Here is a 27,321-nt window from a genome sequence, read left to right on the forward strand (position 1 = left end):
ATAAGAAAATAGATGTTTTAGAAGGTGTGACAGAAACCCTTCCCAAACAGTCTGAATTCTTAGGAGTTATTAATTAGAGAGGCTATTATTACAAAGAAATTCTGGTTCCCACTATCACTATACATAGCAGAAGAGCCAGTGCAGTTTTAAATATATACCCACATTTGGTTGTATAGCAACGGTTGTATTCCAAGTGTACAGCTGTATTTCACATGTGGGAGAGGATCTTTGTCAAACACCAGGGACTATGACCATGTGCCCATGGCTACAGAGGAGTCTTACAGCAATTCCATACAATTTTGCTAATTGTACTCTGCTTTCTGAAATATTGTCTGAGTTTTGAGACTGAGATTCTCTACAAAATTAGTATTTTCTTCTTTCTTGTAACATACCATAAGGAATTTGACATTTAGTGTTGAGACAACATTTTTGTCCTTAAAATCCTTAAAATCACCTAATGCTTCTGAGACCTTTATAATCTGGTTAGTCTGAACTATGAAAGATAGCACTCACCTGGAGAAAATTAGGCTATCTCTTAATTACTCATGAGTCAAAAGCTGCACACTCTAGAATCTTTTTTTCTTTTCTCAGAGGCATGGGGTGCTATGAAAAGAGCAGAAAGTTTGAAAATTTTTTGCCTAATGAAGGGGAAGAAGGAGCATGTTGAGTGTGGCAAAGTCTCACAAGTTTAAGAGGCTGAGTGGTGCTGTATGCCAGATGATGCTGATCTGTCGAAGCAGCTGTGCTGAGAGTATTGATAATTTTTCTTTTTCTGATATCACTGTGCCAGGATAATTAGACTTCATTGCTTCACACTGTCATGGGTGTTCTGAATTTGAGAGGTTATAACTTGTGAGCACTTAAATCTGAAGTACTAGTGTGTTACTAATGCATTTGTATGCATATGAAGAACAGATAATATTGTACTTTGCTTGTTGTATTATATGCTTTAATTGAAAAAAACAAGATTGAAATGTATGGAGGAATGATGTACACTATACACTAAATCAAAGATGTGTTATAGACAATAATCAGCTACATTGGCTGTGTTTACCTTTTTTTTTGCCTCTTAATGCTTCCTTTTATTCTTATATTTTGTATAATACCTTGTGAGCATAGACATTTAAACCAAGCAGCATAATGATACGGGACAATTTTCTTTTTTATTCCTGCAATATTTCAAGGAGAGAGAAAAAAAAAAATCAATAAACCTCACTTGGTTGTACATAGTCAAACAAGCATTGGTTCTTTGAAAATCAGTAAACTTGATGTATGGAAACAGCTCTCCTGTGGAGAAGGATGGGCATTAGTTCTGCATGGTACTCTTCAGTAGGACCAATAGCAATGAAGTGTCCATGACATAATTTTGACATAGGCAGTAGACTCATAAAACTAAAGTATGATTACATCAAGCAGTGAAAAGAAGCTGCTGCAAGGACAGTTATGGAGTGAGACAGGGAGCTAAAGAACAGTAACAAAGCCCTACACTCAAGCGTTTCTTTGGCATCATTCTACCAACGGAGCGTAAAACAGCTGCATCCAGCTCTGCTGATTTGCTCATCCCTTCTTCCTTCTTTCCATCCTGCTGCTAGATGCTTTTTAGACTGTTGGCTGCAAACTTTAGGCAAGCAGCTCAAGCAGCTGGTGTGCCTGATACTTCTCTTGCCAAGAAAGGTCTTGGATAACCCAAGCTAAATATTTGAGGTTTCTCATGGTATAATGCATGAATTCAGATATTAATTGACATCATCCTTGAAGAAAAATACTGCAGCTGACTGCTCAGGGTTATTTGTAGCGTTTTATTTAGGTTAGTTTTACTGCTAAATTCCTTTTCTTTTTTTTTCCTTTTTTTTTGTTTTTTTTTTTTTTTTTTGTTTTGTTTTGTTTGTTTTGGTTTTTTGTTTTTGTTTAGTTTAGTTTAGTTTTGTTTTTAAATTTACTGGCTAGGGGACAATTCAGAATGGTCTGAATGTTAAGATAATTTCTGCCTGCTTAGAGAAGCCTTTAAAAGCTCTTCATGACAAGAGTGGAGTTTGTAATCCCCCACTACACGTACTACTCTTTGTAACTGCATGTTGCGTTTATACAGACTAGAAAACTTGTCACACTGCTTGATGCAATAAATCAGTAGCTATTGAAAAAAGCTGCCAAGTTCATGGCAGGAAGTGTAAATTATTCAAGTCTCTTCAACAGCAGTTTAAAATGAGAATGTCCAGATAACCAAGAGATCAATCACCATGCTAAAAACTGCCCTGGTCTGCCAAAGCAAATTAAGTGAAGGAAAGTCCTATAGCTCTGTCAAAATGAGTTTGTCATAGGCAATGCTAGAAAAGAGTATATTCATGAAGATTACAACCCCAAACAACACACGTGGGGCACCTTTTTAATGGAAACTATCACTTTATCACCTTGCCTTTCTATACGCAACATAGAAAATCAGGTCAAAGTAACATTAGTGTTTAGATATTGGCTGCTATAATTTTTGCTCAATGCCAAGTGAATGTCAAGAAGTGCTATCATTCAGAGTGGTACTACCTGGGTCAGTTATAGCTTCAAAACATCTTGCACCAGTTCCATTTCTTGCAGTGTTCAGTGCATGGAAAATGTATTTCTTTGAACTATAGGGAAAATACTGTAAAAGAGTCTTACATTTTCTTCCCCTCAAGAAAAACATCTTTTAATTGGAAAGGTTTTATACTCTTAGAAAGAAAATAGGACAAACAAGTGAGGGAAAAAATGAATGACAAGCTCACTGAACTCTTCACCTTTTCTTAATTAATTGAATATACTTGATACTCAGATATTCTTTCCAAAGTTTCAACAGCAGATGATCAAATGTAAATAAGCCCCATTTGTTTTAGTAGACTGTTTTATCTCAGGCCTTGAAAAACATCAAAAGGAGCTGGATAAGATCAGTTAGAGTATGATCAGCTATAGCCTTTCACTGAGACCAAAATTTCTTACAGAAGTTTTAAATGTCGCTCAGAAATTAACCCATGTCAACAACAGGCAAATATTTTGATCAATTACAAATTCCAGACTAGAACAGAAGCATTCCACCTGGCTTCTTCTCTGTCTTTTAAAGGAATATTTGACTAACTGATGAGAATACAAACACTTCCAGTAGGTATGGTGTATATGGTAGATTTTGTACCGCAATTGTCAATGACGTTATAGTTTGTATTGAATTCTTTATGAATTTCTTTCATGCAATAAATTCACCTGGGCAAAGCCTGGTCTTGAAAATACCATTTTTCTGTGGAGTAAAATTGGAAAGTGTTCTAATTAGTGAAAAATTGGAAAGTCACTAAATAGCTTTCAAAATTTATTACCAATTTGACAGTCTTCTTTTCATATGTAGGTTAAGAGGCAAAATTCCAGAAAAGAGAAATAGTATGATAACCTGAAGTTATATAGGTGTATATCTGAAGATTTTGTGATATATTAATGAGAAAATTCCATGCACATTGCATGTTATGATGTTTCGTTCCATCATACCAAGAAAAGCCAGTGAGGAAGGATAGTTGTGTGAAAAAGAGAACATAATTTGACAATTAAAAATTACATCATGTGGGGAAGAAATCATTCATTCAGTATGTGTCAAACATCTTTGTACACTGATTTATATCAAAGAAGCATGGTACTGAATGCAGCTGGTGTAAACTCGCACTTCAAGAGAACAAAGCAGCTGTGATCTGGAAGAGCCATTAAGGATCATGATACAAACTCTGAGAAACGACAGCCTGAGCAGGTGAAATAGTCAGAGGCAAGTGCAAGATTGGTATGGATGATGCTTCTGAAGTCTGCCAAAATGCCACATGTATTTTCTGAATCTTACAGATCTTGGCATCCACATGACTACCTGATCAACCATAGAAATGATGGAAGAGAAAGGGCCATAAATGTTTCCACAAGTGATGGAAGAGAAAGGGCCCTACATTCAGTATAAATAGTATGTTATGTTTCCTTAAGGCTTTCCATCTGATCAAAGAAACCCATTTTGAACTTATGAAGCCTATGAATTAAGACTTGATATGTTTTATGGAGCACAAAGGGAAAAAATAGGAAGGCAAAGCTGAGGCAAAGTACAAGAGCTGACACAGAGATAACTGAGTTATTCTTGCATTGCTCAGCATCTCTAAACAAGATTATTTTTCAGTTGCCCAAATAAGAGAGTTACATCTCCAAATTCTAAGAATCAATCTTATTAATTTAGTCAAGGTCATAAGCAGAGCTGTCTCATATATATTAATTTGACAGTTGCTATGTATTTTGAAGCTATAAAAAAAAAAGAGTTGTTTATTTTCTTTATGATTGGGCATTTAGCATGACCGTATATTCAGTTTAAAGAGATGTACGTTGGATTGTTTTCCTTAGCAAGGTGTTGTAACTATAATATTTAATTTAAAATAAAATTAAAAGCTCAAGAGAAAAAATAATTGCCATCCATTTATTGTTAAACTTCCAATAGTTAGACTTTCAGAAATGTAGTGTCCAATCTAGGGCTTTAATTTTCTTAATGATTTTAGTTTTGGCATGAAGATGTAGATTTGGAGATTATATCCAAGTTAATACACTTGTTTTTGTCTTCTGGTTGCATTAGTGGTCCTTGAAGGCAAGGAAGACAGATGCTCAAAGTTTACAGTTTAGTGGGCTATTTATAAGTAAGGACTGAAAATCAGTTGGGAAAAAATGATTGTACATAGATTATACATAATCTCTATTAATACTGAACAGGTATTTTTTCTAGAAAAGCCACAGGCTTGCAGCACAGAATAAGGAAGACAGAGGAACAAGACAATTCTGAAAATTCTGAATTGAATATTAATAACTTAGCAAAGAGCATGAACTTCCTGAAAATGTTACAGGCAAAGTAAAACTCACCAGGTGTCTAATACTCTGTTAAGATTGATTTTACGTCCTTCAGTAATTTACATGCAGGTAGGATGAAACATGATATTAATCATATATCACATGCCCCTGAGTGAGCCACAAAGAATTTCAGCTGCCTGTCAAATAATTGTTATTTTCTGAGGTGTGCATAAGAAAAGTATAATTATGAACATGTGGAGCGGTGTGGCCGGTGGAAAGATACGCCCAGGCTAGGAATGACCAGCCCGTCTCCAGTCAAGGGGGCACTTCCCCAACACGAAGTCGAGTAATGTGCCTAAGGCAATAATCTGCCTTACAGACGTAGGTCGCTATGGTACTCCAAGCGGCAGGATTGAAGAGGCGTCTCTCAGTTTCTTCGGGGTATAAGGGTGTCGGGTTCGGCTGTCTGTCTCTGCCCGGACACGGGTAGGGTGGTTCTTGGGTGGCACGCGATTCAAAGGACGAGTCTGGACTCTTCAGCTTTTCGGTCTTCAGATTGTTTATTGTTTCTTATCTACGAAATTTTCTGTCTGCCCAACAGAGGTCTGATCTGCAAGCAGTCACAGGCACTCTCTGACCACCCATGGGGCGGTCATGTCTTTTTATACTAAAATCTACGTACATGATATTTACCTTTATTTCCCAATACTTTTCACCCATGTTAGCAAGTGCACCTTCACCATAAACCAATCCCCAAGTGCCAACATCACCACAGGAGATGGAGGACAAGAAGAAGAAAGAAGAAGAACGAGGCACACCCTGATCCCTCCATCTTGTCTCCATAACCCCCCTGTACCAAAACCCTTAAAGTCTATATTTCACCCTCTAAATGTGTCTCTTTCACACCCTTCACTCTAAAGTAATTCTCTTGTCACTTCTGTGGATGGATCAAAATCAAGCCACCAAACACTCTTGGCAACATTCCAGGATTTCCGAGACCCCCAAGGGTTCTCCTGGCATCTCTGAACATCGGGAACGATGTGCTGAGATCCCACATAAGGGTTTATTGGATCAGGTGGGAAACTGGGAGTGAAGGAGAAGAAAGCTGAAAGCCCCAAGGTGGGGAAAAACCCTGGGTTTTAAAGGGGATGGGAGGGGTGAAGGGTGACAAATCAGAAGAGGGAAGGAAAGGATACATTGGGGATTGACACGACAACAGAACCAATCTTGTACAACCGAGGGAGGGGTCCCGGCCCCTGAGCCAATCACCCGACACCCTGGCCAGAAGCTTCTGGAAAAGGAGGCAGGGGTGCCGAGTGACAGGCAGGCAGCCGGGGGTGGAGAACAAAAATGATACATTCGACAACCATAGTAACTGGGGAGGGGTTTAGGGATTGACAGATAACTGGGAACAGGGCAGGACCTTTAACATGAACAATGGGGGAACAGAACAGACACAACCCAAACCACAACAAACATGCATCAAAAAGTGTTGAAAATAAGAAGAGATGGCTGTGTGGGGAAACAGTTCTTTCACACACAGGAAAATCTTTAGGGAAAAAAAATAGGTACAGGAAAATCTTTGCATACCAGGAACACAAGTCATTCTAATGTGTCTGAAAGAAATACCATGTTTGCATGCGAGTGTTTAGTAGAAGTCAGAGCTAAAGTAACAGACACATGAAAACTGAAGAATATTGTGTGTATCCAGTCAGAAATTTGCCATATCTTTTTTTGTCATATCCTCCATAATACTTGTGACAGGTAAAAGGAAAATGGTTTGCAGAAGCAAACCCAGTGTCAAGGGTGGTAAAGCTACAGGAGCAGTCAGATGTAAAGATCTCATGTAAATGTACTTTATCTTCAGAAACATATCTTTATCTAGATGACCATCAGGAGAAAAGAAACTGTATTCTAGACATAGGTAACCATGGGGACACTCAGTGAAAGCTGTAGTTAGCTAACCTTCCAGGGTTAGTTATCTATAGTTATCTATAGATATTTATATATCTAACTATCTATATCTATAGGTATATCTATATCTAGATGATATATATCTATATCTAGATTATATAGCTAGATATCTATCTATAAATACTAACTGCAACTGTACCTAGAAAATAGGAAAGAAACATCTAGGATGGCAAAGAAGATTAGTGATGCTTAGATGAGAAATGAGACAAGATGATCTAGGATTTTTCAAATTTGTCCCTTCCTTATTGTCTATTACAGAGAGAATAACAAAAATGCATCTCTGAGCCAGGCTTGTGTCAAGTAGGATGGCATCTCTTTTCTTGGGCTTGTTAGCACTGCTGTCCTCTTGGAATAATTTATTCCTAAGGAAGTTTTTTAAATAATATTTTCTTCTTTCATCCTATGTGTCCATGAGCTTTTGTTTATTGTTCTGTGCATGAACATACATCCAGTCCTGATTATAGTACCAGTTTTGACAGATGTCTTTATTACCCAGTGGTAGAGGACTTTTCCCTCAGGCATTGCTTTCTGGATGACTTTATCTGACATAACTGGTGTGTATTGTTGAATTCCTTTTGAAAAGTTCTCTTGTGGGATTTCATGCTGTCACGCATCAAGAATTGTATAGTCCTTTTATTTAAAAATCAATAAAATAAAAGTTTAAACAAAGAGAAACTACTGATAACAAACACTTAGTTTAATCAAAAGAAATGTTAAGTTCATTTACCTTGCAATATACAGAAGTATTGTATGTAAGGAAGGGCCCTGAGGTTTTCATTAAAGCAAAGTAAAGTTTTTAATTCCATGTCAGGGTTTTTTATTAAAGACTTTTTTAAAAAATTGCAAATATTGCTTATAGGAAAGTTTTAAAGAAAGATTGACAATTTAAAGGAAAATAGTTTTTGTGAACCTTTTGTGATTCTTCTCGATATGTTCAAAATCAGTTTGGTTCCTCAAACATCTTTGTGTTTTGTTTTGGTAGATATTGTATTATTCACATTATCAAAAATTACCCTCAGATCTATCATTGATCAAAATAAGAGAGGGTGTGACATGTTAAAATAGAAACTAATTTGAAATAGATACAATAGAGAATAACAAAAAAAAATCCATTGAAGAATTTTAAAAAAATCTTCTGTTGTTGTAAGGCATCTGTAACACATATATATATATATATATATATATATATATAAGTGTCCTGAATCATTTCTCAACAAATTGAAACAGAATTTAGAGAATAGATCACAATTTACTTATGTATCTTAATGACTGGAAGTCAAAGTTCCATATTTAGTGATACTGCATTATATTAATGAACTGTGGAAAAATGAAAACTTTGTACATTGGATGATGTTGATCTTTCTGGCAAGTCAAAGCTGGTAAAATGGCTTCCCCTCAAAGAATGAAGATCTAAAAGATTTTAGGTGATGGCAACAATTTTTTAATTTCCCATCTAAGTATTGTGTAGAAGGTGCTTACACAAAACTAGATGTCAGTCTGTAGCAGCTGGATCCTACTTCCTGCAAATGACCTAGATAGGGTGGATGTGGAGGTATTTGACTTGCATTGATGAATTCCTTTTGCGGTGGGGATTTTCACGGTCAATGGACTTCAAATTTGAAATAAGATATTCTACGATGTCTGAATCCATGTGATATTCCTTCGTCTGTGACAATAAAGTACATCAGCACTACCATTCAAGTAACAATCCTTGAATGTAAAGTCCATGCCCATAACAAGCAGTATAAGTAATAGCTACGTCCTGCTGCGTTGTTTAACTCAGCATGGTGATTACCATGTGAAAACACACCAGGATTGATCTTTCAATCCCTCAACATGTTTTGATATGATTAAGCACTGCTGTTCCTGATTTTGATTTCTGGTTCAAGCCTGGCATGCTTTGTAAGATGAATACATGCTGAGGAAGAGTCAATTCTAAAACAAATTGCTACTCCTGAGCCTCAGGTTTGCCATAAAAAAAGAACAAGCACAACAAAAAAACCCCTTCAAACAACCCCCAACCTCTTATTGCCCATTGATGTTGTCTAATGCTTAATACTGGTGTCTTTGTTTTTGAAAGCTGATGTAAACCATGGCTCGGTTGTACTTTATTAAGGGAGCTTTGCTCAATACAGTCAACCACTCAGATTACAGTTCTGCTAAATGTGTTCTCTTTCTGTGTTCCTATCTGTTTTCTACTGAATAAGATAATATTTTCACTTTAGTGACTTTAAGCCTTGCATGACGAGAAATGTAGAACTAAAAGAACGGAAATGCTGGTGTGTTAGAACAAACAGTGCTATAACAACAAGAGATCAAGGATCTGATTTTAGAAAAGACTTTGGGTTAGGAGTGATACTAACCTTAAGCCTCTGGCCATTTTTAGTTTTAACTATATGGATCCCCATTTATTGGTAACCATTTTTTTCCTTAGATCTTCCACTTGAGCTGAAGGATTATTAAATGGATAACATATAAACCAGGCCTTCTTAATCTTCATTTTAGACTAATAGACTTCCCAGTTGAAGTTTAATAGGTACCATGCTATGATATGAACATATTTTCTTATTTAGTACAAGAAATTACAGAAAGAAATTCAAAAGAAGGTTAAAAAAAATGGGTGATGGGCATATGTTCCTGTCTTGACCAACTGGTAGAGGACACTTTACTGAAAATTCATTCATTTAAGGTTTTGCTTAAGCACCTGCATACCCTTTTTTTATGGTTAAGGTAAGAATACATCACGTGAATATGAAATTTTTAAATGATGGAGTGAATATGTGCAAGCATAGTTTATAGAAGTTCTACGGCTTTCAGTAGCACTGTGTTCTTTTAATATTCCTATTATTTAAGGGTTCTCCTCTTCTCTCTTCTCTTCTCTTCTCTTCTCTTCTCTTCTCTTCTCTTCTCTTCTCTTCTCTTCTCTTCTCTTCTCTTCTCTTCTCTGATGCTAACAAAGCTAGTCCAACCTTTTCATGGCATTCATTTGGAATAAAAAGAGATGTTTTTCCTAATTGGCAGGGCTCTGAATGTAGATGTGCATATGCTTTGAATGAAGTTTTCTTCAAATTCCAAATGACTCTATCATTATGCATTATAGATATATCTCTGGATGTATATGTGCATATTTTTTCCAAAGGAATGGTATTAGTTTAATAATTTCTTAAAGGGGGTCAATGACTTCTAGGCATTGATAAATATTAGAAGTGATATTTTGTGAAAATGGAAGAGTTGTGGCTTTTAGACAAGACATGACAAAGTCATGTAAAGCAACTATGTTTTTGTCACACACTTGATGCAGAAAGTAAATCCAATTATCTACGATTTTAAGACTTTGGAACTGTGAAGCAAGACTGACTTCTTTTCCCTTCTTAACTGTGTTACAGATGGTCATATTTTGTTGACAAAACATCTGTTTATCTCCAAAGGAAATGATACATTTGTATCATTTTGGTTTTTGATATGTAGATAAAATAATATTTCTAGTTTCTTTTCCCAGAGCTAGATTGGAAAAGATATTGAAATGCGACCTTGGAAAATAAAATGAAAATATTTTGTTGTATTGGATTAGAGCACTTCTGTCCAGAGGATATAAATGCAGTCTACTTCAGGAAATTTCAATGTAGTTTACTCAACATGTTACATTTTGTCATGGTTTGCAGCTAGCTTGTAGCTGCCAAATGAGACAGAATCAGACCTTCAGCCTCAGCCAGCCTAGAGGTTACTGGGTCCTCAGATGAGGCAGGGATAGGTTGGGTTTAAATCTACACAGGGACTTCACCTATCAGATTCCATCCTGAGCTGCTGGCATCTCCCTGGTCAGGAGCTGGGCTGTGAGAGGATCAGACCAATGAGCTGTTGAGACCCAGCAGTTTTGAACTCCCTCTATAAGAAGGCTCTCAACAATAGGACAGGCTGTTTGTCCCATGGAGCTTTGGGGTGTGTGTGTCATCCCTGTCTCCAACTACCGACTCCATGGAACACATGGAGTTTAACATTATAATACTTGAATTTGAAACAGAACAAAATTGAAAGCAAAAACTGAAGAGAGCAAAATAATCCCAAATACCTAACACTTCTTTTTTTCAGGTTGGTTTTGATAGTCACAACAGAAATGTCAGGAGTTTTAAGAAGAAAATGCTTTGTTCTATACAGTTCCAAGCTGCTTCAATATATTTTTAAGCATTGAAGTAAATAATTTTTTCAAGGGTATCTACAAGCAAACTGGACAGTGTTTTCTTTTTGTCACTAGAAAATAAATATATGGGGACTTGATAAAATTTCCACTACTGCTCTGTGTATAGATCATCTTTCCACTATGTGTATAGATGATAGCTTTCAGTGTAGAAATACGCTAATATTTTGTAAATTTTCTTTGCCCTATTTTAATCCTGAGTGAGTGTGTGTCCTTTTGTGTAGATGATAGTGGCTCATACTTTAAAATGGCCAGCAAATGCTGTTCACAGGCTAGGAAAAATGGTTTTCAACTCATCTTTGTTAGAAAGTTTCTTACCTCTAGATTACAGGATTATATCTATATATGAGAAAACTACTATAAATTTTATGGTAGATTTATTTACGGTTCTATGTGAAATGCATTTTAAGTTCAAACTTTGGAACATATGAAAACCTTAACATAAAAGACCTAAACATGATAAATAAAAGTAAAGGTATTACATATCATGTATATTTACACATTTTAAACCCCCCCAAAAACCTATACAAAACAAACAAACAAACAAACAAACAAACAAAATCCACTTCAATTTCTTCATGTCAGTCAGATTATTTTATGATCAATGGAACTTTCTGTATTTCAGGTTTTTTGTTTAAAAAAATACCACGTGATCAGATATAACTTACTCTAAAAGAAATATTATTTTAATATCAAAGCATTAAAAGTTTGGATAAAATGTTCCAGCTGCCCGTTGACCTCTGAACATTTATCATACCTATTAACCTTTCAAAATGAAGTCCATTCTGTCACGTGGCACTTCAAGATACTCTGCTTGAAGCAGGTTTCTGCAATTCATTATAAGCATAGAGCTGTGAATTTTGAACCAGCATGTTTTAAAATATCTTTACTACCTGTAGACTGAACACAGCCCAAATGCTGTAATTGGTATTAGATGAAAAGGCATGAGGAGAAGAGCTATCCTCCTCTGTGAATCCCATAAGGCAAAGGAGTGACTTTTGTGTTTCAAAGAAAAAAAAGATATAGGTACCTACCAGCTGATACTATTAAGAGGCTTGCTAATGATGGACTTCATGAAAAATTTTCCTTCAAACAAGTAAACAAAAAAAGGTGCTTTAATTCTCAAACAGAATTTTTTAAAATGACGGCTAGTTTATGTGGTCCCTGCTTAATGGACTGACTACTGTGAGTAGCCAGTTCAAGCTACGGTGTGGGCTGACAAATCTGCAGCTGCTGTATGCTGTGCAGATGGTGTCAATAGTCAATCCCCATCAGTGGTTTTGCTGTGGCACCTTTGTGCCTAAGTCCCTTCCCCTATTAACATGCTTTCAGTAAGAAACAGAGAGTGGAATATCATTTAAAGGTTTACCAGTGCAATACAGTATGCAGTGTAAAGGTCTTGGGTTAACAGCAAAATTGATTTAGGAATAATGCAGCTGCTGAATTTCCCTGGAGTATATTGCCTCAATGCTGAGAAATCACCTGTGCTTGTTTCCCTATAGCTGCAGAAAGGGCAGATATTTCCCTGTATGACTGGTGGACAGATTTTCTAGAAAATCATAACAAATAGGAATTTGGAGAGAAAAGAAAATGAGACAATGAATAGCAATCATTTAAAGACATCTAAACTTGCAGAAAATCATAAAATAATTTATGTTAGAAAAGGCCTTTAAAATCAATGAGCCAAATTATTAGAATGACATGCTGAAATTGAGCGGGATTTTTTTGACTACCATGACGCATAAAAGTCCACTCTATTTGATCTCCCTTTAGATTGGTCCATCAGCTTTCTCTGGACTTTTGTTTGATTGTTTGGCTGTTGTTTATTTTTAAAGAAGCCTTGATGATTAATACGGCAACCCTACATTCTACCTAGCAGGATTTAACAAATGGCAGATTGTGTTTCAGAGTTAGTGTTTCTCAGCAAGAACCACCCTCAGAGCAAGAAGTTCAGGCAAAGTGCTAATAAGATTTGATGGCCTTTTGCACCAGCACTTCACTCTTTATTATTAATCTAGTTTATCTGAAACCGTACTTCATCTCCTTGCCAAGGAAAGACAGAGCTCTGTTCTCCCTCAGAGTTTGCTCTTGGATGCAAAAATGGCAGTAGAGAGAAGAAAGAAGAAACCACTTTCACGTCCACCAAATTAGCTACAGAAGCAAATAGCAGCTGAAGCTGAGTGTCTTATAGTAATTTCTTCACGTGATGCTAGCTTAGATTTGCTGAGTGATAACTATGAAACAAAGTTTAGTAAAGAGATCTTCTTCTCTCAGTATTTTTCTCCTTGGGCTGCTCATTTGTACTTCACCTGCTGGGCAATGGCGTTGCAACTCTCAGGTGGCTGCCACTTTGTAGAGCACGAATTGAGAAATTATATCCTAATCACCTCTTCAGTTTTGGATGTATAGCCCTTGATGCTCAGGAAAATTTTTGCAATTGTGAGTAGCCAGATCTAGTGTTCTGCAACAGAGATGTCTGCCTAGCTGCTTGATACCTGCAGAGCCTGAAGCAAGAGGGCAGGATCCTTAGGAAGAAAGACTTCAGTGAGCAGTGCCAGCCTTCTTGCAGCTGTGTAGCAAGTGCAAGAGCAATGTCTGTGACTGCTGGCACAGCAGGTAATTATATAATGCTTGCTTGCTTGAATAGAAATTCATCATATGCTGTGATGTAACAGTGACAGGGTGTTTGAAGTACACAAACAAAGGCAGAGCTTGCCATTTGTGCACAGCAGTGTTGCTGGTTGCTGTAGGGATCATTCAAGAAAATCACTGAACACCATGTATTTTTTCATACTTCCTTTTCTGGTTTCCCAGGTAGTCTCATTCTCTCTCTGTGTAGTAAATAGAGAGTGCAGAATGTTTTTTGTTGGATTCCTTTTCCTTCTATAGGACGTTTTTGTGGAGTTTTGGGGCATACTGAAGCATTTGATACAGTGATATAACAGAAGTGAGTGTATAAAGTAAGGGAAACGTGTTTTGCAGCATAGATGCTATTTACAGGATTATATAAAGACACTTGCCCAGATACAAGCCTTTCTATAATATCTCTGCTCCCATCAACCTTAAACGGCTGCCACAACTTTCCAAATCAATAAAAAGTGATGTAATGAAATCAGAGCTGAGCTGAAAATCAGAGTGGTCTATCATCCTGTTTCAGACATGTGTGTCTTCTCTTTTTGTCTCAGAGTTTGGCTTTAATAACAGCCATGTAGCCTGCATCCCTTTTGACCCACATATTAGTCTGCACCTCAGACTGCATTATTTTGCCCAGAAAGTCCTTCCCCTGTGGTCTATTTCAAATATGAAAGGACTTGCACCTTGCTCAACAAGTCAGCAGGAGCTGGACAGGGGGAATGCTGGATCTTGGCACCTACCAATGGGAGAGGTTTGGAAAGCCTGCCTGCTCTTAGTGTCACCTGTTTCAGAACAGTGTTCCATGGCTGGTTATCAATGGAGAGATTATGCAGCTGTTTTAAAGATTTAAATACTTATAATGAACATTACATAAATCTTCAGTTATTTGAGACTGTAAATTAAATGAAACTGTTTAACTTTTTTTTTGGAACATGTCAAAGACTGCGAGTTCTAGCAAAATTTTGTGACTCAAAATTGTAGGATGTCAAATCCAGCCACAAATCAATTTATTTCTATTAAAGCAGCAGTTCAGTTCACCCTGTTTATAATTGTCAACACATGTACTTCTTAATGGTTCTTTCATTTTGTCAAAATATATTTGCACATTATTAATGAATGTTCCTCAGAGATACTATTCAGAGATACACACATGCAGCGCACTGATACTGATGAAAGTGCTAAGGTCAACTGTTAAGTGGAGCCAGAACTATATGGGAGCTGCAGAATGTCTAAATTCCAGCTGACTTTGAAACACATGACAAGGAAAATGAAAAAAACAAAACCTTTACCCTACCAAAAAATAGAAATTAAAAAAAAAATTACCTTGGTTAGCTTTCCTTGGGCTTTCTTATCTATGTGCTCTGATATGATTTTAAGTCAAGGCTCTTGTCACAAGAGCAGTTACTGGTTTATGCTGTAATAAAACACTGGTTACTCAAAATATTTAGACATACAGTGAATTATGAACTGTGGTGAGACTGTCCTCCTAGCATCTGCTTGCCAAATGAATGTGGTATTTCATTCCGATCTCCACGGCCAGGATCTAAGTGGGAATACACTTTAATCCACCAAAGCTTAGTATAATGTGTAAATGAGGAAAAATACACTATTACTTGGGGATTCTGTTATACAGTCCAGAGTATATTATTTGTGTATTTGTTTTATTCCTGTATTTTTTGTTGTCTTTAAATTTCTACTTTGGCAAAAGAGAAACAATTTCAAAAGATGACTCTGGCAAAAAAAACTTCCAAAGGCAATATCTTTGGCAATTATAGGGACTTGCAGGTGAATAACCTTAGGGTCTAGCAGAAGATTGTAGGATAAGAGATCTGGAGGTAGTTTTAGGCTTTATTATTGGCATAATCATTGTACTTGGCATTGTAATAAACTATTTGCTTTCCCCATGGGAGAGCAAAGTACGGCTGATGGTATTTATGAACTGCTAGAGATCTGATGGCGATCTGATTTACTAGTCTAAGTATACCTGGGATATTTTTTTCTCCTTAAAAGCATCTCTAACAGTGGATTTTTTCCCCAGAAAGTTGTAAACAAGCCTTATTATGTTCTTAGAAAGGTACAGGATATTTCTTCATGTGACAGTAAATTATTGATGGTTTCCCTTTTCTGTATTCCTAATACAGATCTGCCTACCATTCCTCTAGTTATGGGATTTCCTGAAGTTATTGTTTTCAAAGACCACACTGCCTATTGTAGTGGGTTTCAGTGAGCATGTTCCCAAGCTATTGTCATGCTTCTAACAGAGCAGTGTTCAAAGCACGGGGTCTCTGTCCCCTACCTTAGTAATCTTGTGATTGCAGGACACAGATGCTCTGTCTTTATTTTTTTATTACTTTTTTTTCTGCTTCAGAAAGGACAGGCAGGCTGAATTTTTCTCAGTTAGCGAGCCACACAGATTAGGCCAATATTCTTTAAATTATAGTCTGTGTGTGCTTTTTCATGGCTGGATGATCCAGGGTATTAAGAGGAATGTTTGCTAAGACAAATGCTGCTGTCAGGTTCATCAGGCTCAATATGGCAATGTTCTTGTTGAACTGCATGTTACAGAGAGCAGATCTTGCATAGTCCATTAACTGTTCACCTCCCCCTCCTCATCTTTTAAAATTTGTTGCAGTTTATGCTTGTGTGAAGAGATTTCTAGATACTTGTCTCAGTTACAATAACTTCCCCTAAAATGTCTGTGAAAATGTTGCAGATGGAACAAAAATTGTGACCATTCCCCTGCCCAACAACTTCTTTCTATTTAGTCAAGAGTTCTGCTGTGATCACTGTGGCAGCATTCCATTGTTCTCTTACATTCACCAAACAAGGGTCTTCACACTCCTTCAAAAAATACAGAGTGAGATGCTTCCCCCATGTCATGTCTGCAGCTGACTCTAACTTGGAGATTTTACCTTTGGGAAACTTTGAACTCTGATCCAGGATGACACAGGCCCTGGATGTAGGAAGAGCTCTGAACATACTTTCTGAAGAACTGGTTAATTGAATTTCAGCAACCTCTTTCAGAAGATTCCACACTGGGAGATGTCTTTCTCTTTTCTCTTTGTGCTACATTCTATACAAGATTTAAAATTAGGTATTTGTTACAAAAGAGACAAAAAATTCACTGGAAAAAATTTTTTTTTTTTTTTTTTTTTTTTTTTTTTTTTTTTTAATAGGATACTTAAAAATAAGGAGCTGATCACTAGAAACCTAAGCTTGGTAAAATACCTGCTGAAATCGACCAGGCTGTGCTTTCTGAAATGTCTTAAATTTGGCTTTTGCAGTAGGACTTTGTTTTCCAGACTTCAGGCATAGTAAAAATGATCTGAGAGTGTCAGTCTGGTCTCTCTCTCTTTGGTCTGGAAAATGTTGTACTTAACATTGATTAAGTGATCTTGTCCTTAAAATGAAGTGTGAACTTCCTGAGAAAATTTGATTGGAATGGTAGAGCTGAGGGTGACTTTGAGAAGACTGAGAAATAAGACAGATAACAGCAGTTAGTTCAACCATCCTAAAGTGAGTTTCAGGGGTGAAAAAGTTAAAAGAAGATGGAGTGTTTTCTGTTTTTCTGTTAAAGACTTGAAATAAAAATGTCTGCTTGTAAAAGATTGTATGATGTAAGACAAACGCATTACCTTTTTAAATAAGGAGGTGATACTGTATGTGGAACTAGCAGTGCAGTGTAATTCATCCAAATCTTTGGAAGAACAGCCTGTTTTGTGTCCCAAGTGGGAGTGCAAACAGGGTGCTTTTATGCCTTTCTTTGACTTAATCTCCATCCTTCAGCTAATGCATTTTGCAGTGAGATTTTGCTGAGAAAATCTGGTCCTTCTGTATCACTGTAACACTGCATGTTGCTGATGGACTCCTTTGCTTGGGAAAGGAAATAAATACCAAAGCTTTTGTATATCTGCTTGATTATGGCCTAATTTTTATTCTCAATGACTTCAACTTTTAAATTTTATAACTGTGTAATTCTTAATATGTAATACATTTTGCAAAGATATGCAAGGATAACAAATGCTTGTACTTCTTTTCATATTTTGACTAGAATAACAATCCCCAAGAAATGCTTATGTATAGATCAGCCTATGCACAATAAATTCATGAAAGGTGGGAAAAAAAGATACATTAAAAAAATTGAAAATGTATCATCATATCTATTGGATACCAATCTCAGCATCTAATGCTGACAACAACTTATAGAACTGCAAACTAGGATTCTTGAGGAGATCATCAAGGAATCCAGGTGTTTATTTTGATTTTCAGATGTAAGAATAAACAGAGCTACAAATTCAAAACAGTCAGTTTTTAGCTCCATAAGCCTTGACTGCCTAAGCATGGAAGCAGTCCAGGTGATCACCCTTGCATTTGTGAGGGTGGCAATTCAAGTCACTTGTCTTGCATGTACAAAATCTCTTGTTAACAATGCTGCTGTGATTACACTTCATTTTCTAATGAAGCATGGTCAGAAAAACCCAACAAAAAATAACTCCAAACATGCACAAAAAGAGAGCGGTGACAGCAATCTTCAAAATAAACTCCTGGTATTTCTGCTGAAGCAACTGTTCTGCCCTTTCATGCCAGTAACAGCTCACTTACACTTCATGGAGATTGTAAGTGCTCTCAGATTTACTGGACCTACCAATATTTCTACCAGACTCGTAAAATTATTTATGTATCTGAAATATGAAGGGTTAGATTCCAAATATTGAAACAATCCCACATTGTTTTCAGTGCTCTTCCAACAGTGCAGTCAATTTTTAAAAATGTGATTAGTAAATTACTGATTACATAAACATGTAGGTGAATAAAGTTATACATGCAAATGCACAGGACATCAGAAAGGCATTGAAGCCTCAAGAGAGTCTTTTAGAAGAATGTACATGAATCCATATGACATGGTACTCTGACAGAACTTGAAATAAAATTGTACAACAAATGAAAGCAAAATTAGTTTTGTGTGTTTCTTTAGTGAATTAAATATTCACCACAAGGGGAATAGAAAACCCGACAGATTTTATACACATGTACATGCATAGCCTACAAACCTGGCTTTATAGCTAGATCTAGATCAGAGTGAAGATTGGAGAAACTCCTTCAAGGGGAGATGGTGGAGAGTTGATGAAGATAGAGGAGAAACAGAGAAAGATTGATGGTAGGCTAAGGTGAGAATAAAGGAGAAGAAATGAATACCATATTGTCTTGGTTTTAAATTTTTTTTCCTTTGTGTAAAAATATACTTTCTGATCTTTCAATTATCATTCCTTGTTGATGCTAGTAGAAAGATGACTGGAGGTAAAGTCAGAGGAACCTGAGAAATTATATTCGCATCCTTAAAAATTACAGTGTAAAATACAATTGCTACTTCCTGGGTGGAATGTGGTTGGCTTGCCTGAAACCTGTTCCATGATGATTCCCTGCAACTACAATTTACAACCATGGCACCTGCTAAAGGGGGTGGAACGGAGGGCAGAGTGGTGTGGAGACACTGCAGACAGACTCTGTTGTAATCCTTGCAGGGAGAGGAACTTGATGGCACTTTGTGATTGAGAATCTGCACAGCAAGGGGAGAAAGGAGAAGATGTCCTGCTGCTGAGCCAGCGCCATCACAAAGTTACCCACTTCCAAGATACAACCATCCCCCACTGGGCACATGCCCTGTACTTTTTTTGGACTGTGTCTTTAAAAATGAAGAGACACAATTTTAAACCAATCAGTAGCAAAGGTATGCATGACTAGAACCACTCAAACTCCATTTAAACATAAAGGAAGAGTATAAAAGGTAGTTGAGAATGGGGGAAAGTTAGAAAAGAGTCCACTATAACTAATAGGATCAGGCTGGACCTGTCTTCTCTCCCAAAGAGATGTTTACAGGATAAGAATCATATTATGGGTGTGCTGAGGACTTTCACTGGGGATTAGAGCTTGTCTGTATCTTGCTTTGAATATATTTTTGCGGCCAGTGAATCCTTGAACCTTAACCTGTCACAATATGCTGTTAATAAAGAGTGTTATTCTGTAAACTGTTGGTGCGAGTCATTCGCCATAGCATTCACTGGCTGCAGGTGGCATACCCAAATAAAGAGGAAGGCCCATAGAGGGTTCATAAAGTGAGAAGACCCAATTAGGGGTCTCCCTTATGCTCCTGGTGGGTGTCTCTTAAATCAGTTGAACCACCCTCCAATCCAGCAGGACTGCCCAGTGAAGAGTTTCCCTACAGGATGCAGACAGATGGGTTGGGCACTGGGCACAAGGAGCTTGTCTTTCCTATGTGGTGCTAACAGACAAATTAAATACTAAGGGCAGAGGAAATCTCTCCTTTTTACATGACAACACCTCATTCCATTTTGCTGCCACTCTTGTTCCTCACAGAGCTCAGAGACTACATAAAAATATTGGTTTCTCTAGGTGTTTGTTTATTTTTCTTACTTCCTACATGCAAAGTGAGACATGGCATTTTTTCTGTGTTTAGCTACCAGCATTTTACAATATTTTGCCTATTTTTAAACCTGAAGTCTTGTCTTTTCTCTTGTCCAGCCTACTGCCCAAGTACCACTGTGTTTCCTGCTCAGTGACTGTAACTTTTCTACAAGACTCTCTGCTTCTGTGGGAATATTCCTCAGCATTTAGATGATGAAAAGTCACTTAAATTTCTGTGTGTGTACATAGTATATATTTAGTATATACTAAATATATTTAGTATATACTAAAAATTCTTGGAGAATTTTTAGCCAAATTGGCAAGTTTATCTCTAAGTTAAGACCTTTATCTTTTCAAGAAAGCTTATTATGAATAGTGAAAGTAATTTACATCAGCTAATGATCCATCTTATGTTTACCAAAAGCCAGGCATAAAACTGCAATTAGTTTCCTGCTAAAATTTTCAAGAGGACTTTCTTTTTTTTTTTCTGCTCTGATGAAATATGCCATAAATATAAACTGTATGATTTTTATTGTAGTCCTTTTCATCAATAAGTGACTGAGCAAGAGGCTTTTGCCTCTTCCGGGGTTCATTATGCATAAAAGTGTTGTTCATGTTTAATATGGCACCCATGGAGAACTTGTTATTTCACATGTGTATTGTACTAGAATTTCTCAGGCTGAGCAAAAATTATGCATTTTTTTCAAAAAGAGCAAGAAGTCAAGTATTTAGGAATTACTTTAATGGATGTGCAAGAAGAAATGGAGAATTACTAAACTTGAACAGAAAGCATTCTGTGGGAACTTCCTGACTTCTGTCTATGTGCTCAGTGCTTTTCTTTGCAGCATTAAAGTGGTGGTGGAAAACTAATGACAGCATAGTTCTCAGTATCCATATTATGCGCGTTGGCAAGCAATGATTTATTTTATATCTTACAAGAATTGTATTATTTAGCTCACCCTTTCATGCAATGACATGTAAAATTAATAGGGGAACTATATTCTTTGGAGATTAGAAAATGTTTGATTCCAGAAGTAGCAGGCTTTATATGCCTTGTAAGAGCTGATTACCTAGTTTAACAATGCATCTTATGAAATTTGAGTTCTGCCTTTCTCATTATTTAAATCACCTTGAGAACAATTGCAACTAAAATGTTGACCATTTCAAAATTTTATTTGAATTCAGAAGGTAGTACATGCCTCTTCCCAAGTATTATTTGAGCAGGAAGGCAAATGAGACATTTCAGTATCAACCAAAAGAGTAATTTCTGAGTCAAAACTATTAAACTCTGGCATGCAAAGAGAAATAGATAGTAGCACAGGTATACTTGGGCAAATTTTCATCATAAGCATCATGTGAGCAATGGAGTTTTACTTTTCTTATTTTTCAGTGTGTTCCACATAGAGCCAGGTAAGAGTACAGGAAGCGATCTAAAGGAAGCAATTCAAAATGAAGAGAATCCCAGGAAGGCCTTGATCCCTGTGGGATTTGGAGCATGCTTTTGTACAGAAATCTACATGTCTACTTTTTTTTTTTTTCCCCTGGGACATTTATGAACCAGCTTTTCATAATTTCACAGAATAAACTTAAATTCACCAGCATTTCACATGGAATTTACTTGTACCAAGTAACTACATGCTTTTCTTAGAATTACTTAATTAATGAAATGGACTAACTTCTCCTCATGGTCAAGCTTATCAAGTTATTGATGATAGATTTATTTGCTGAGCTTGTTTTTCAAATATATTTCTGATGGCTCTTTTACTTTTGTGGTTTTATTGACTTAATTTAAGTTAGATTTCTTTTTAATTCACAAAGTGTAATACCAGGCATTTATCCACATTGTCAAAACATCTTGGTGCATATTTCTTCAACTTAATTGCTACTGAAAAAAATTCTGGGCCTGTGCATACCTTCCTCACATCTCTTTATTTGCAAGTTCAGTTGACACCTTTTCTTGTTTAAAATGTTCTGAATTTTTTTGTGTGAAAGAACTGCTACAGGAATGTGAAAAAATGAGGGTTCCTTTTCAATACTCTTGCTGCTAATTACACAGCATTTTAGTGGCACAAGTAATATTCAAACTTTTGACTGTCGTGGAGGTTTAGGTGGTTTTATCCACACAAATCCATTAACTTCAGCTGTTAATAATGTGTTTATTTCCTTTTTGTTTCTTATCTTATTCTGAGTAGATGAAAAAGTCTAAGCACTACCAGAAACACTGCAGAGGCAAAGACTGTAGCTGAGCATTGAAATGACCTTATCATGTCATACAGGCTCACTTCACCGACTGGTTCTGATGTTGGAGGAGCTAGAAAAGCCTCTCGTCCGTGCGTAAAACCAGATGCATGATCTTTTGCCTAGCATTGCACCAGCCTAAATTAATTTTCATTCAATTGCAGCAGGGTGCAATTCAACAGGGTAAATGTGAAAATAATCTAGTTCTATTCCAAAAATAATAAATGAGAAAGAAAAATGAAATGAGGACACACCATTGCTTATAGAGTGCTCAGAAAGCACCTTGTTCTTCTGGATTTCATCGTGTCCTATCTCACTTTTCAGTTGGAATTAATTTTCCTTATCCTAAAGTGTAACATAGAATGCAAGAGGGGAAGTTTTAGGTTAACTTTTAATCCACTAAGGAATTAGTCCCAATTATGGGCAAAATATTAAGCCAGATCTTAATCCCCTCACAGTGCAGCTGTTTGCTTTGCACAGGGCATGGCTCCCAGAGAAATGCATTTAGAGATTTTAAACACATGTTCTACCATGCATAGAAGGGTTCAGTCAGATGAGAAATATGAAGTGAAATGATAGCTTTCTCACAGACATATTCTCCAGCTCTCTGTTGAGTTAAAAATGGAGTTTATTTTGCCCTGGATGAGCTTCTCCCCTCACCCTCCATTGACATATTTAATCAGATTTAACATCTTGTATGCAATTTCTGTTTGCTGGCTACGTATTATTTCTCCAATAGTATTCCAGAATTTTCTTTCTTTTCTGTAAACCAGTACATTATCTTTCAATATTTTCATTTTCTTAAAATCTTGGACTCTGACAATTTCAGGTTTGACCCCACTTTTGCCAATCCTCTTCTTTCATTTGCAGAGCTATTTATAATAGTTTTGAAAAAATTAATTTCTTTGAGTAAAAAAGCCAGTGCTAGCTCAGTTACCATGGTAACTGACTCCTTTTTCTTGGGAATGAATGAGATTCTTGGTCATTTGGCCCTGCAGGAACACTGATTTCAGTAAAAAAATTGATACTATGTGACTTTATCTGTCTTCAAATAGCAGTGGCCTGGTTCTCAACTTATATTTGTGCTCAGTGATTTAGCTTAGCCTGACTTCAGCTGACTAATGTCTGGTTTTACACTGGTGAGAGAAAAGGAAAGTAAAAATGTTCATCTATGCACACTTTGGTATAACTTAAGTGGTAGTTTTTGATGCAGAATTTGATAATGGTTTCAAATCACACACAGAAGGCTTGGATGCATAAAGAACAGAGCTCTCATTTAGTTTAAAAGATTCAATCTTGTAACTCTTGGACAGATTACTTCCTCTAAAGACTTAGAATATTTTCCTTACTGCCATTTTTTTACTGAGGTTTTGCATCATGATCTGGAGAGGCTGAGAATGGGAAAAAAGTGTAAGAAATACTTTGCTTGGATTTTTATATCAACTCTAATTAAGCAAGAGAATGTCCTCTACATGTGAGAGGTTCTGAGAAAAAACTTAAGGACAGAATCTCTTTGAACTTTGAAATATTTTAATCAGGATCTCAGTTTCAGAGCAGGCAACTGCTGAATTTGTAATGGGATAAGCCAATGTTTCACACTCAAAGGTTCTCAAACTTTTATAAATTTAGCTCTTCATTTTTATACAAACCCATATTTGATAAAAAAACCTTTGGTGTTTAGTGCAATTCTAATACCAAGAAAATGCAATTCTAATACCAAAAAAAGTCATTTGGATGTCAGCTGTCTTTTCTACCCTGCGCAAACAAATTTCATTTTATGACTAAATTTGCTGTTTGAAAAATATATCTCAATTATTATAACAGTCACACTCATGTTTTCTAGAGAGTTAATTTCTCAAAAATGTGAATAATATGTGGACTCTGGTTGTTCCCAAGGAAGTTGAAGCTTGCCATGACTCTTATATGTGAAGTGTGTCACAGATTCATAGCATCATTTAGGTTGGAAAAAAACCCTTATGTGTCCAGCCATTAACCCAACACTGTCAAGTTCATCCTTAACTGTGTCCCCAAATGCAACATCTGCATATCTTTTAATTGCCTGCAGGGATGGTAATTCCAAAGTTTCCCTGGCAGAGTGTTGTACTGCTTGATAACTATTTTGGTGAAGAAATTTTTTGCAAATATCCAACCTGGTGCAAAATAAATCATTTAATCTCATCCCATCCCTTGTTACTCAGGAGAAGAGACTGGCCCCACCTCACTGCAATCTCCTTTCAAGCAGTTATAGATAGGAATAAGGATTCCCTATGGTCTCCTTTTCTCCAGGTTAAACAACCCCAGCTCCCTCTGCAACTCATCATAAGACTCATGCTTCAAATGCCCCACCACCTTTGTTCCTGTTCTTCAGACACACAAATATATTTGTCCTTTTCTTCGTTTCCTACTTTCTTTGTCTGACTTATTTAACCAAGTAGCAAGAATCCTTTTTTTAATAGTGTTTAACATCACAATATTATTTTTTATGCTTGTCATATTCGTAAGAATATAGATTGCAAATGCATGCTGAGTTTTTAGAAAAAGTACTTTTATCACCTAATTGTATGTATACTATGTTTCAAAATTGCACTGATTTTGATTAAAAGGCAGTTATACCTTGAGAGATTTTTTTCCTTTCTCACACTGACTTTTGAAATGTTAACAAAAAAATCTGTCGTGTTTCTTCTCAAACAGCTGGCATACCAAGGAGTGTTGCCCCTTTTCTATTAAAGAGAAAGCAAATTTGGGTTGCAACTGAAGCCCTCACAGTCAGTGACTCCTCTGTCCTAGTTTTAAGCCAAAAACCCATTCTGAAGTGCAAAATACTAGGCTTTCATGACCTTCAAAACCTATCTGAGAGTTTCTAAATGAAATTCAAGGTACTGGCTTGACATTTACATTGTGCATGGCATGTAGAATGTACTTAAAAATACCACTCCAAGTTTCTGCATGTGGACTTGTTTAGACTGGAGGAAGGAAAAGGCTTTTTTGTAGCCCTCAGTTTTGAGGTTTTTTAAATTTATTTGTAATTTAGAGTAATGATCTGTTAATCTCCTAGGTACTTTGCAAAGCAGATTTTTGTATTTTTATAAATTTCACTATACTTATGTTTAAGAATTGAGTGTCAGTCTCTTCTGTGGAACAAGGGAGAATATTTACTGTTAGAAAATTTCTGACAGTGCGAAAAAGCCCCATTTCAACACTTCTGTCTTGTTCTGCTGTGTTAATTAGATATACCATCTGCTAATGATCTTCAGCTTGTATCGTGATAACACTGAATTTTGAATTTTCATGCATTGGCATGTGCATTCACACCCTGTCTGGTACTCCAGCAGTGTCTCCTCTGATCCCTGTTTTGTGTTGCTGAAAGTTTCCTCAGACATCTTCCCTCAATTTCCCTCTTCCTTATTCATTACTTATTAACAGGGAAAAAAATTGTATTCATTTTTTTACAAATTCTGCCAATAACCAAAGAAATGTCAAAGTACTCCCTGTTAGCTCAATTAGCTACTGTGCTGTTCTTTTCAGGTCGCAAGTGTTAATTTATTGTGGTCAATAGTGATGTTATTTGGGGACCACATGAAAGACCCTGATTTTGAACTTTGTGGCAGTGAGTGGGATTGTGTGTTGGGGGGGATGTTATGTGATCTTTGAGAGTTCTTCCTGCAGCATGAAACATGGCAAACTCTTAATCAGAGTCCATCAGGCTTCAGTCACAGTACATACGATGCAAAGAAGACTCAATGTGTGTGATGTGCTCCATGTTCTGCACATAAATCTGGAGTGCTGCTTATATTCTGAGTGTAGAATCACAGGAAGAAACTTATTTGTATGCTTGATTTTATGAAAAGAATAAAAATTTTTAGGAGGTGGCAAAGAAAAAATGTCTTTACCCAGAAGCTCTGTGAAATCTAATATATTTGACTTGAAGAGGCAGGTTTGAAGTCTAAAAACACCTAAAGGACATGATAGAAGATTCCAGCTGCCATTCCAATGCAATTCCAGTTTCCAATCTAGGAAACAACATAATGGTCTCTTGTCCTTCCGCTCTTCCATTGCTCCTGCAGCTCTTGTATAAATGAGGCTTAAGTTTATAAAAGCTTATTAAACTCCCTAAACCACTGGGAGTGTTTCTGTGGGTTTTTTTCTGTTTTGTTTTGTTTGTTTGTTCTTGTTTTGTTTGTGTTTTCCCCACCCCCCACCCACATCGCCATAAAATATTTTCCTTGTATGACCTCTAAAGTCTTTGGAAGAGAAATAAGAGGCTTCTTTAACAGACGGCATATTAAAGCAAAGATCATTTACATTTATTCAGGTATCAGTTTTTCCAAAATACATTGTCTAAGGAATCAAAGAAAGTCAACAACAAGTTCTTATTTGGTTTATCAGCTATAATAATCAGAATCAAATTACTGTCAATACACTGCACATTTATTTTTCAAATGTAACTCATTTTCCTGTTCATCTCTTTTGTACAGCTTGCTCTTCAGCTTGTTGCAGACACTTTCCATGAGAAGTTGTAATTGTGGTGTTATTAATAAGTTCCTGTATTGTTTTTGGTCATTGTATAAACTTAATTAGAATTTTCAGCAAATACTCACCTGATGCTTTTCAGTAAGCAACTTGGGAATCACATATTTACAGGAACATAATGTCCTGATGGAAAGGCTGACACCATAGATCATTGTAGCTTTTTGTCTTCCATTTTAAATAATACATTTAATGTCTTCAGTGCTCATTCTTTTTTATCAATATCATCACCATCTTAAAAAAAATATCTTAATCTCCAAAGAGTACCAGCATCTGTATTGTATTGTAACTTAAAAACAATTAAGTATGATTGTAATGACACCACCCAAATACATTCTTTTCTTCTAATATGCCTTAATTTGTGTTTAAAACTCTTACTTATATAGAACATGGGGCATTGTTTTCTAAACTGTTTTCAGTTGGGGTAGAGTTAATTTTCTTCACAGTGGCTTGTATGGGCAGTGCTCATATTTGTGCTGACATGGGATGATAATATAGAGAGGGTTTTGTTTCTTCCG

The sequence above is a fragment of the Agelaius phoeniceus genome, chromosome Z, assembly GCF_051311805.1.
Source record: "Agelaius phoeniceus isolate bAgePho1 chromosome Z, bAgePho1.hap1, whole genome shotgun sequence".
In the NCBI taxonomy this organism is placed as follows: Eukaryota; Metazoa; Chordata; class Aves; order Passeriformes; family Icteridae; genus Agelaius; species Agelaius phoeniceus.